This window comes from Procambarus clarkii, chromosome 10, assembly GCF_040958095.1.
Source record: "Procambarus clarkii isolate CNS0578487 chromosome 10, FALCON_Pclarkii_2.0, whole genome shotgun sequence".
Taxonomy (NCBI): Eukaryota; Metazoa; Arthropoda; class Malacostraca; order Decapoda; family Cambaridae; genus Procambarus; species Procambarus clarkii.
The window spans coordinates 27,029,990-27,042,653 of record NC_091159.1 but is presented as its reverse complement, the minus strand read 5'-3'; positions in this window follow the sequence as shown (position 1 = coordinate 27,042,653).

Sequence of the window (12,664 nt, the reverse complement as noted above, 5' to 3'; positions counted from 1 at the left end):
GTGTGTGTGTGTGTGTGTGTGTGTGTGTGTGTGTGTGTGTGTGTGTGTGTGTGTGTGTGTGTGTTGTATAATCCAATGTTGGGCCCGGAACAGTGGTTTAAAATTTGACAGAAATGTATGTAGGATTTGGAGAGATTGAGTTTAGTTTCAGTAGTATAGTGCATTTGTGATTTCTGCATTAGCGAGTGATTTTGGACTTTGTCGAATTTATTTAAAATGCGTCAGTCATATTCCCATGATGCCACTATGTCAGTATCGTCCCGTGTTTTCCGTGATAAATTGTCTACAGCAGCTAGTAATGAGCGTAGTGACATCGTCAGCGTAGCATGCAGAGAGTTGCGGTGTGTTGGGCCGAGGATGTCAGGTAATGACGAGGAATCAAAATAACGTGGCTGAAATGAGTTGACCAGACCACACACTAGAAAGTGAAGGGACGATGACGTTTCGGTCCGTCCTGGACCATTCTCAAGTTGATTGTGAGAATGATTTGACTTGAGAATGGTCCAGGACGGACAGACCGAAATGTCGTCGTCCCTTCTCTTTCTAGTGTGTGGTTTGGTCAACATGTCATGTAAAGAATATAGTATTGGAGTAGGAACAGAACCTTGAGGTCAAAAGAGTCTGAGTGTCTTTGAGGGAATTTAATTTGCATACTTCTGTTACCTAAGTAATTACATAGGAGTTTCTTTGTCATGAGTGGAACTTCAAAGTTATTGCAGCGTTAATTATAGTCCGTCGTGCAAAACGTGTTTTATACTTCATTGCTGATGATTAGTGTGAATGTAGTCAGCCAGGATGTTGAGGTCTTGTGTGGATCAACGAGGCCAAAATCCACGCTGATTGTGAGTAGTTCCTGGTCTTCAAAGTGGTTTGTCAGTCTAGTGATGAATCGTTTAAACAAAAATTCCTGGTGTTTCAAGTAGGTTAATCTGAAAGATTTTCCCGGTTTTTGTAATAAGGGTCCTTAAGGATTTAGTGATAGGCTGGACGCCAATCAACCTATGGAAGATTGTTAAGGTAACAACAGCAGCTTACTAACCAATCAGTAAGTACACATTAGTCCCGAATAAAGTTTAGAACTATAATACTCAACACACATACACCGAGAAGCGGCTGATTTCTCGGTTAGAAAAAGCTGAACTACAAGCTTTAATTCTGTTGCAATATTAAATTTAATAATGTTGCCAGTTAGATATGTAACAAAGAAACACAACAGTGGGGCATTTGTGTTGTTAGCAGCTTGTAATATTGCGTTTTAAATAATTTATTAAATGATATATTCAATAAAACATACACTTGCAAAAGGTCTGCTCGCGTTGTGATACTTTAGTGGTCCATCGAGGCGACCTTAGCCTCTACAATGAACATGGGTTAATCTGAAAGTTAGCCATATATGGTTCTGATGGTATCTCCGGGTTCTGATTTAGTATACACACTTAAGTATGATTATACGCTTTTATTCTGGTATGATATATCGGCGATTATACCCAACAGAAGGGAACGTTCTTCTTAACAAATGAAAAGTTGGTGTTGTGGACATCTGTTATAGAAAACGCAACCTTTGGATCGCATAATGGTATAGTTTCCCCAGCACGCTCCTCTATGGAACGGATCTGTAATCACAGGCATTATTCCCTCTGCACGTCAATACCTGCATTATAGTGGCCCCGGGCGCAGCCAGCACCGCCATTACCACAACTGCCGCCGTCAGCACCGTCAGCGTTGCCCAGTTTACGCGGATTACAGCTGGCTGGTGAGGAGGACCCAGCGGCGGCGCCCTCGTGAGACGGAGGAAGCAGAGTCTTGGAACAATGCAGCTTGCCCGCCCACACGGCGACTCCCTTCTTCCCCGGCACCTAGCCTGCTGCGGCGGCGGCAGTCATAGTAGATATAATGTATCCACTTTCCTTCTGTTCACAGTTCTCTACGGGCTCACCATAGCCCGTGCTACTTGGAAGTTTTTGTTCCAGGTAGCGAATCTTAACAATTCTTTCTGTTTCCGTAGATGCTGAAGAGAGCTTCGATAGTGTCCTTCAGCGCCACGCGTGACACCCAATGAAATTGTTCAATAATTTTTTTGGGAGTTAATTCTTTAACTTCCAAGTGAAAAATAATATATAAATTTGAAGATACCCAGGAGTCAGTCGACCTCCTTGGTGTATAGGTGTGTGTTATATCCTGAGGTGTGTGTTATACCCTCAGGTGTGTTATATCCTCAGGTGTGTTATATCCTCAGGTGTGTTGTTGGTGTGGGTTGTACTTACCTAACAATGCTTACTTGACAGTGACTATGGGGGAACTGAAGGCTATTTTTTATGCCCCGCTAAACTAGCCTTGTTTCTTCTTTATTTGAACTTTCCTGACCTTCGAATTATTTGTCGAATCTGGCCCCTAAAGTTGTGGACGGAGGTGGCTTCTACAACTTCTTCTTTTAGGTCCTTCCACTTGTTGACCACCCGTGTACAAGGCAAGAGTATGTCCTTACATTCCTTCGGCTCATTTATGTTTCCTGCTTCCACCTGTGTCCTCTTGTCCTACTTTCACTCAATTTAAAGAGGCTGTGTTCGCCTTATGTATCCCCCTCGGTATCTTGAATGTTGTGATCATATTCTCTCAATTTCTAACCATTTGGGCTGGACGGTAGAGCGACGGTCTCGTTTCATGAAGGTCGGCGTTCAGTCCCCGACCGTCCAAGTGATTGGGCACCATTCCTTCCTCCTGTCTCATCCCAAATCCTTATCCTGATCCCTTCCCAGTGCTATTTAGTCATAATGGCTTGGCACTTTCCCCTGATAGTTCAATTCAATTCTCAATTTCTAAGCTACTAGGGTTATGAGACTCCTGATATTGGCCTGAAATAGGCTACAAATATTGCCTTGAAAGAGTCCTTTTTTTTAATATATATGTTGTACTTTTGTTTCCAAGTTTCTCAGGTGTTGCAGGTGTTGTCTTGCTCTTACGCGGTTCTGGAGTGGGGGGGGGGGGGGGGTGGAATTGTTTTGACTCCCAGGTCTTGTTCTCTCATTTATGGCGTGTTTTTCCTTCTGGTGTCATATCTCCCTCTCTTCTGGTCATTTACTTTGTTATGGTCTCTCATCTTTATTTTTTCTGCTTTCCTATCTCTATTTTGGTCTCCTTCCTCCCTTCTGGCCTCTTATCTCCCAGCTTCTGGTCTCCTGTCTCCCTTTTCTCAACATTAGTACCTTACACATAGTCGAGTTTAACTCTTAATTTGTCTTCCCGCCCTCGGGGGTTTGTGTCAGGATATTTGAGTAATTTTCTGCAGTCTTCCACTGTTCTTAACATTCCTCATCAGCCCGGAGTCGTTTTGCAAACATTGACATGTACAAAGTCGTTCCCTGCGGCAGGTCGTTCAAATAAATGAGGAACTGTAAACAGCCGTGTCCCCGGGACCGTGTCCCCGGGACCGTGTCCCCGAAGCCCTCTGTGGTGTGTCTACTCTTGCTGGTCGGTTTCCTCTGAACATTTTACCTTTTCCCCCTCCAGTAGTTGTGGGAACAGGGCCGCTACATCATCAGCTGCCGACCTGTGCACCCTGTCGTCTGACGGCCTCGTGAGTAGAGGCTATAAGAGACTATAACACTTTGTCAGTTTCGTTTTTCGTCCAAGAGATGTTTTAAGTGCTTCATTCGTAATGATGTCGGGAGTCTTAGAGAGGTATCCAAGGTGTGCTTACCGTAGGTGCAGCCTGCACGTGATTGTGAACCTGCCGCCCAGTTGGGTGGTGTGGAGCAGGTCTAGTAACTCTGTACTCACCTATTTGTGCTTGCGGGGGTTGAGCTTTGGCTCTTTGGTAACGCCTCTCAACTGTCAATCAACTGGTGTACAGATTCCTGAGCCTACTGGGCTCTATCATATCTACATTTAAAACTGTGTATGGAGTCAGCCTCCACCACATCACTGCCTAGTGCATTCCATCCGTTAACTACTCTGACACCGAAAAAGTTCCTTCTAACGTCTCTGTGGCTCATGTAGGTACTCAGTTTCCACCTGTGTCCCCTTGTTCGCATACCGCCAGTGTTGAATAGTTTATCCTTGTTTACCCGGTCGATTCCTCTGAGGATTTTGTAGGTTGTGATCATGTCTCCCCTTACTCTTCTGTCTTCCAGTGTCGTAAGGTGCATTTCCCGCAGCCTTTCCTCGTAACTCATGCCTCTTAGTTCTGGGACTAGTCTAGTGGCATACCTTTGGACTTTTTCCAGCTTCGTCTTGTGCTTGACAAGGTACGGGCTCCATGCTGGGGCCGCATACTCCAGGATTGGTCTTACATATGTGGTGTACAAGATTCTGAATGATTCCTTACACAGGTTCCTGAACGCTGTTCTGATGTTAGCCAGCCTCGCATATGCCGCAGACGTTATTCTCTTTATGTGGGCTTCAGGAGACAGGTTTGGTGTGATATCAACTCCTAGATCTTTCTCTCTGTCCGTTTCATTAAGTACTTCATCTCCTATTCTGTATCCTGTGTCTGTATCTGTGACTCACCATATGTGTAAAGTGTCTTGTATAGTGACTGTTGTGACCCTCTTCTTGAATTACTTGTGTGATATAAAAAGACTTGATATGTATATGCAATTGTGTATGTATATTGTATATATATATATATATATATATATATATATATATATATATATATATATATATATATATATATATATGTATATATATATATATGTATATATATATACATATATATATACATATATATATATATATATATATATATATATATATATATATATATATATATATATATATATATATATATATATATATATATATATAAGTCTATGTAACTATCTTCACAAGATTGCCACTTGCTTAGCTGAATGAATAAGGTGTTCGGGTCGTGAACCCGTTACCTGCCTCGGTAACCCTCCCCACCACCGCTCACAGGATGGGGTGCATAATAAATGAATGTAATGTTATTGCTATCACGTATGGCTGTATTTCCGCCCCTCTCCTGTAACGCGATCCCTGTATTTGTAATTCCATGTTTTATTTGTGTTCATGACTTGTATGGTACTCATTACTGCTGGGCTGCTTCCCCCACCCCCCCCAAAAAAAAAATAGGTTTTCATTTTGCTGCGTTTCCATCTGTAAGAGAGGATGGGGTGAATGATAACTAGTGGCGAGTACTAGTGGATAACTCGTGGAATGAGTACTAGTTATCTTGAGGTTATCTTGAGATGATTTCGGGGCTTTTAGTGTCCCCGCGGCGCGGTCCTCGACCAGGCCTCCACCCCCAGGAAGAAGCCCGTGACAGCTGACTAACACCCAGGTACCTATTTTACTGCTAGGTAACAGGGGCATAGGGTGAAAGAAACTCTGCCCATTGTTTCTCGCCGGCGCCTGGGATCGAACCTAGGACCACAGGATCACAAGTCCCGCGTGCTGTCCGCTCGGCCGACCGGCTCCCTCTTTAGGCATAGTATATACTAGCTCTATCTAGAACTCCAACATTCTGCCTGTAACTCAGTTTGCATGTTCTTTTCACTAAATCAAATGATCAGTATCATAAGCCAGTCACTCTTGTCTGCTCGTTAGTACAAGTGCTTCATTATGCTGGGCACCACCGCTATTTTCCTCTAGTACTCTCTCTGGTTAGTTTTGTGTCTTCTTGTGCACTGGTCGGGCCATTTTTGGGTCTTGCATTTCTCATTTCATTTTCTTTCCTGAAGCAGAAGGAGGGAGCCTTCTTTGTTGCCTCCTTATCCCACTTCGATATATCCTGGCTAGTAAATACTCATTGGTTATCTTGAGATGATTTCGGGGCTTTAGTGTCCCCGCGGCCCGGTCCTCGACCAGGCCTCCACCCCCAGGAAGCAGCCCGTGACAGCTGACTAACTCCCAGGTACCTATTTACTGCTAGGTAACAGGGGCATTTAGGGTGAAAGAAACTTTGCCCATTTGTTTCTGCCTCGTGCGGGAATCGAACCCGCGCCACAGAATTACGAGTCCTGCGCGCTATCCACCAGGCTACGAGGCCCCTGAAACTTTCTAAACTGGTACTTTCCTTCATTCCTCAAATATCTCTCTTTGCTGGCATACATTTAACTGAATTAAGTTTCCTAAATATAACTATCACTGGCCGATTTCATTCATTCTACAACCTGCCTAGCTACGGTAATGATCTATTTCCATTGTTGCATCTCTGGCCGGCATTTGATGTGGATTTTTTTTTTCATATTTCATTTCGGTCTTTCTCTACATTTATTATGCATGTTGTTGTTGTTTTTCAAGATTCGCTACCTGGAATAAAAAGTTCCAAGTAGCACGGGCTATGGTGAGCCCGACACATTTACCCCTGGCTCTGGTAGATTGTAGATTACCACAGAGCTCTCCTCCTCCTCCGACTATGTACACTTCACGAATTGAGTAGTTTTCACAGCCTCTAACAGCCACACACTGGTTGATCTCTCACACTGGCTTGCTTGTTTGTAAGTTCCTCCCCCCCCTACACCTCCCTGCCAACATACTTCTCTCTATGAGGGTGGCACGCGCGTGTGTGCGCGCCTATCCCTCAAGATGCAGGTGTACAGAGGCATCGGGTAAGAGAGACAAACAATTTTTTTTGTTTTTCCTCGGGCGGAAGAACTACGACTCCCGAACACTGTTTGCTTGGCCGCCAGGACGTGTGTGTGTGTGTGTGATGTAGAACAACTTCAAGATTCGTGGCCTAATCATCTCGAAGGTGATTAGGCCACGAATCCTAATCCATACCCTCCTCTATATCAAGGGGCAGCTCTGTATGAGGGGTGATAAAGGTGGCGAGTGTGGTAGCCAGCTTGGAGGGGGCCCCGCACCTAACTACAGCTGTATAAGGCAGAGGCTGTGAACCAGGAGCGAGGCGGAACTACCTGTCCTGCCGGCCACTCCTTGTTTGACCAGGCAACATTCTTACATGCGCCCCACCACATACACGCGCGCCCGCCACGATGCTCACTTGCGGCCGCTCGCCCGGGCAAGGACCTACTGCATATGTGCGCTCTTGCGCGAGAACACACACGCCGACGCTCGCGCAAGCACACACGCGCGAGTCATATTGGCTCTTCATGTGTGTCGAGGACTCTAGGATTTACCTCTTTTTTTTTTTTTGCAGTGTTTTACTGTCTCCTGGTAATAAGTTTTCCGTCATTAGGAGACATGGAGGAATCTCTTGCCTTCTGTGATGTTATGATCTGCAACAAGTCTGAATACTGACTCCCTTCTGGGCCCCGCTGGTAATCTCGCTCTTCTGTGAGATCTTTCACTGTGTCACTCTGTTTTCCGTTGCTTAAGTACACCCCCTCTATTAACAGGGGAGGGGGGCATTTCCATGTTATTTCGGACCGTTTGTCAGCCTGTGGCCACTCACTGGTTAGAGTTTTTTTTAATGATGGGATTGAGGTCTATCAATCTCTGGAGGGTTATTAAGGCCACCACAATATCGTAGTGAGGACATGGGACAGCAGAGGCCATGGGACAGTAGAGGCCATGGACCAGCAGAGGCCATGGACCCGTAGAGGCCATGGTCCAGCAGGAACCATACGATACGAAGACAACATACTGGCTATGGTGTTCCATGGGTCATGAGACAGAGTGCGGACCAGTGGTCCTCACTGGTCCGCACAGACCACTGGTCTGGTCCCTTGTGGTTTAAGGATGATAGGGGGCTTTGGGATGGACCAGTGGCCCTGTCTGCCATGGCCCACAAGAACCAGAAGGGACCACCGGGGCTCCGAGGCGGACCAGTGGCCCCTGTCAGCTATGGCCGCCGTAAAATCACCGGTGTTAAGGAACCCCGGGGAGGCCCTGCGGGAGAGCGTCAGGCCTTGTTAAAAGAAAATTTGTCAATGCATACACAGGTCTTCCAATATTGGCGGCGGTGGTGGTGTGGTGTGGTGGTGGTGTGTGGTGATGTGGTGTGGTGTGTGGTGGTGGTGGTGTGTGGTGGAGATGTGTGGTGATGTGGTGGTGGTGGTGGTGGTGGTTTTGATATTTACCTATCTCTGACTACGATGGGGCGAGGTCTAGCTCTTCATGCCCCGCCTACCAGCCTTGTGGTACCTGTTGTGTTGAATCTGGCCTTCAAGTTGTGGACGGAGGTGGCTTCCACAACTTCTTCTTGCAGGTCATTCCACTTGTTGACCACCCGTGTACAGGGTACGAGTATTTCCTTACATTCTTTCTGCTCATTTGTGTTTCCAGCTTCCACCTGTGTCCTCTTATCTTACTTTCTCTCACTTTGAGGATGCTATCTTTGTCCACTTTATCTATTCCCCTCAGTATCTTGTATGTTGTGAGTATATCCCCTCTTTTCCTTAAATTCTTTAGGACTGTGAGATGTTGTTCCATTAGTCTATTCTCATAGCTTAACCTTGCAATCTTGTTGTACACCTCAGTACTTATTAAATGTTGACTTTATGCTGCACAAGGTGTGGATTCCATGCCGGTGCTGCATATTCCAGTATTGTCTAACATATGTAGTGTAGATTACCTTCAAGGTGTCAAGATTTAGGTTACATATACTGCCGATGTTTTCCAGTTTGTGTGCCTCCCGGTTCATATATACATATACATACATACATACATTCATACATACATACATATATACATACATACATACATACATACATACATACATACATACATACATACATACATACATACATACATACATACATACATACATACATACACAGTTTCAAGTGTAGATATGACAGAGCCCGATAGGCTCAGGAATCTGTACACCTGTTGATTGACGGTTGAGAGGCGGGACCAAAGAGCCAGAGCTCAACCCCCGCAAACACAACTAGGTGAGTACAACTAGGTGAGTACATCTCACCTTTTAAGGTTTGATTTAGGATGTTGTACAGCTGTTTACTCCAGCCGTTATTGTGATGGTTTGTGTTAATGGTTGTCGGGTGTCGGTTAATGGTTCAGTTTCTGAATCTGAATCTATATGATGTTAGTGTGGTGGGGGGGGGGAGGGGGGGATGACGTTCGTAATTATTGTTGTGGTTGGTGGTGGTTGTGGGGGGGGGTTGTTGTGGTGGTGGTGGTGGTGGTGGTGGGGATGGTAGTGGTTGTGACAATGGCATGGTAGTGGTAGCAATAGCAGAAGTTGCAATTTTAGGGGCGAGTGAACACGTTCTCCAGTGTGTTCTTAACTACTAGTCTTTACAAGTACTGGTTATTTGACACAGGTAAACAATAAAGCACATGTTGATATGTTGTTGTTGTTGTCGTAAAGCACATGTTGTTAGCCTCCAGGCAGGACGCAGGAGTCCACTCCTGTTAGCAGGCTGAGATCTTTTCCCCTTTCCAATGGCCCTAGGAAACATTATCCCTACTTGTTCTTCCTGGAACATGACCTGCTTATTGCTTTGCAACCACGTCCCCAATTCATTCAAGTTATATTTATCATCTATTGCTTATTTTTGCTTCTAGTTTTTCATCTATATTCCATCGTCCCTGTTGTTCACCACGTTAAACAAATATATGTTGGCATTATGTGTTTCTCCTAGGATTTTAAACGTTATAACCGAGTATTTTGTACGTCTAGATCATATTCCTTATATTTCTGATTTCTTCCAGAGGCTTCAGCTCCTTTATTCGTTTTTAATAAATCAGGACCATAAATTCTGAAGCCAGTCTTGAAGCATCATTATTTTGTGCGTGGTTTGTCACCCGGGGACAGCATGCCGAGGGACAGCATGCCGGGGACAGCATGCCGGGGACAGCATGCCGGGGGCAGCATGCCGGGGGCAGCATGCCAGCTCATAATGATTCATCGTGGTCTGCTGTTCGAGCCATATTTCCTTCGAGGGTGCCACTGTTTATGGCGCCTGAGCCTGAGTAATATATATATGCAGCACGATAACACAGCCAGGGAAGTCCACTACGGGATCACCTTAGCCCGTGCTACTTGCAACTGTTTGTTCAGAGAAGTTGAATCTACAACAAGACAGGCTGGTATATCCCGTGCATGCAATGTTGCCTCTTCTCTCCATCGAGGCTCAAGCATGGAAAGTACCAATATCACTGTGCTATAACTGTTTACTAGTCCGCTGCATTCTTAACGGATTAGAATGCAGCCTAAAATTCCTAAATGCCTAAAATTCCTAAATGCCTAAAATTCCTAAATGCCTAAAATTCCTAAATGCCTAAAATTCCTAAATGCCTAAAATTCCCAAATGAGTCTACCTTAAAATACAACTAGTCTAAAAAAAAAATATTGTTTCAAAAAGTTGTGTCCGTGGTACAGCGGTTCATTTGCAATATCTCTTGAGCATTTGTCTTCATCTTTTCTGGTTCATCTTGGAGGACGACCTCTCCTCCGTCGTCCTGACCTGGAGGACGACCTCTCCTCCGTCGACCAGACCTGGAGGACGACCTCTCCTCCGTCGACCAGACCTGGAGGACGACCTCTCCTCCGTCGTCCTGACCTGGAGGACGACCTCTCCTCCGTCGTCCAGGCCTGGAGGACGACCTCTCCTCCGTCGTCTAGACCTGGAGGACGACCTCTCCTCCGTCGTCCAGACCTGGAGGACGACCTCTCCTCCATCGTCCAGGCCTGGAGGACGACCTCTCCTCCGTCGTCCTGACCTAGAGGATGACCTCTCCTCCGTCGTCCAGGCCTGGAAGACGACCTCTCCTCCGCTGTCCAGGCCTGGAGGACGACCTCTCCTCCGTCGTCCATGCCTGGAGGACGACATCTCCTCCGTCGTCCAGACCTGGAGGACGACCTCTCCTCCGTCGGCCATGCCTGGAGGACGACCTCTCCTCCGTCGTTCAGACCTGGAGGACGACCTCTCCTCCGTCGACCAGACCTGGAGGACGACCTCTCCTCCGTCGACCAGACCTGGAGGACGACCTCTCCTCCGTTGTCCAGGCCTGGAGGACGACCTCTAATCCGTCGTCCATGCCTGGAGGACGACCTCTCCTACATCGTCCAGGCCTGGAGGACGACCTCTCCTCCGTCGCTCAGGCCTGGAGGACGACCTCTCCTTCGTCGTACAGACCTGGAGGACGACCTGTCCTCCGTCGTCCAGGCCTGGAGGACGACCTCTCCGTCGTCCAGGCCTGGAGGACGACCTCTCCTCCGTCGTCCAGGCTTGGAGGACGACCTCTCCTCCGTCGTCCAGGCCTAGAGGACGACCTCTCCTTCGTCGTCCAGACCTGGAGGACGACCTCTCCTCCGTCGTCCAGGCTTGGAGGACGACCTCTCCTCCGTCGTCCAGGCCTGGATGACGACCTCTCCTCCGTCGTCCAGGCCTGGAGGACGACCTCTCCTCCGTCGTCCAGGCTTGGAGGATGACCTCTCCTCCGTCGTCCAGGCCTGGGGGACGACCTCTCCTCCGTCGTCCAGGCCTGGAGGACGACCTCTCCTCCGTCGTCCAGACCTGGAGGACGACCTCTCCTCCGTCGTCCAGACCTGGAGGACGACTTCTCCTCCGTCGTCAGGACCTCGAGGACGACCTCTCCTCCGTCGTCCAGACCTGGAGGACCTCTCCTCCGTCGTCTAGGCCTGGAGGACGACCTCTTCTCCGTCGTCCATGCCTGGAGGACGTCCTCTCTTCCGTCGTCCAGACCTGGAGAACGACCTCTCCTCCATCGTCCAGGCCTGGAGGACGACCTCTCGTCCGTCGTCCAGACCTGGAGAACGACCTCTCCTCCATCGTCCAGACCTGGAGGACGACCTCTCCTCCGTCGTCCAGACCTGGAGGACGACCTCTCCCCCCCCCCATGTCTCCAAAGGTAGCTAATTAGTAAAATGGCTCGACGGGGCAGTGTTCCCTGGTGTGGAGGCTAAGCTCTGGTTCTCCCGCTGGAGACAACAGCCTGGTCGATCATACAGTGTCTTTGCGTTTACCTTCTTCAAAGCCTTTATTGTTTTCATATTTTTTTTAATTTGTCTCTTTACTGTAAACTCTAATAAGACCGATTATGTGTACTTGTTTGTGTATTTGAGTATAGAATAACTTCATTTTGTTGAGAGCTGTTTCATTGATTTGGTTAGTTTTTGTAATTGTTAGTTCAATTTAGGCTAGGTTAATTAAGGTTTAGTTAGATGGCTAAGGTTAGATAAATCTAGGTAAAGTTAGTTTAGATTAGATTAGGCTTGGCTTGGTAAGACCAGATTAGGTTAGTTTAGGTTGGATTAGGTTAAGTTGGGTTGAGTAAGTCTAGATAGGTTTTAAGACCTGTTAAAATCTTAATGAGTTCAATACGACTTTCAAAATAATTTAAAAAGATTTCACAATGTGTTTAATCAACCAAATTTGTCAGTGTTTTCCTGGTCGGTGAGCAAGGTTATTGTACTGTCAACCTGCGAACTTTGAACAGTTAATAATTATATATTTCACATTAACTCTTGAGTTTCAAATATGTACGAGCTAAGATGGTATGGAGAGCTCTTACACACTGAACACATACCATCTTCTAGCAGCGTGACCACCACTAGCAACACACACACTAGGAACTAGCGACATCTACCAGTGACACACTCTATATATTGACCATATGTAATATTGACCACATGTATTATTGACCACATTTATTATTGACCACATGTATTATTGACCACATGTATTATTGACCACATGTATTATTGACCACATGTATTATTGACCACATGTATTATTGACCACATGTATTA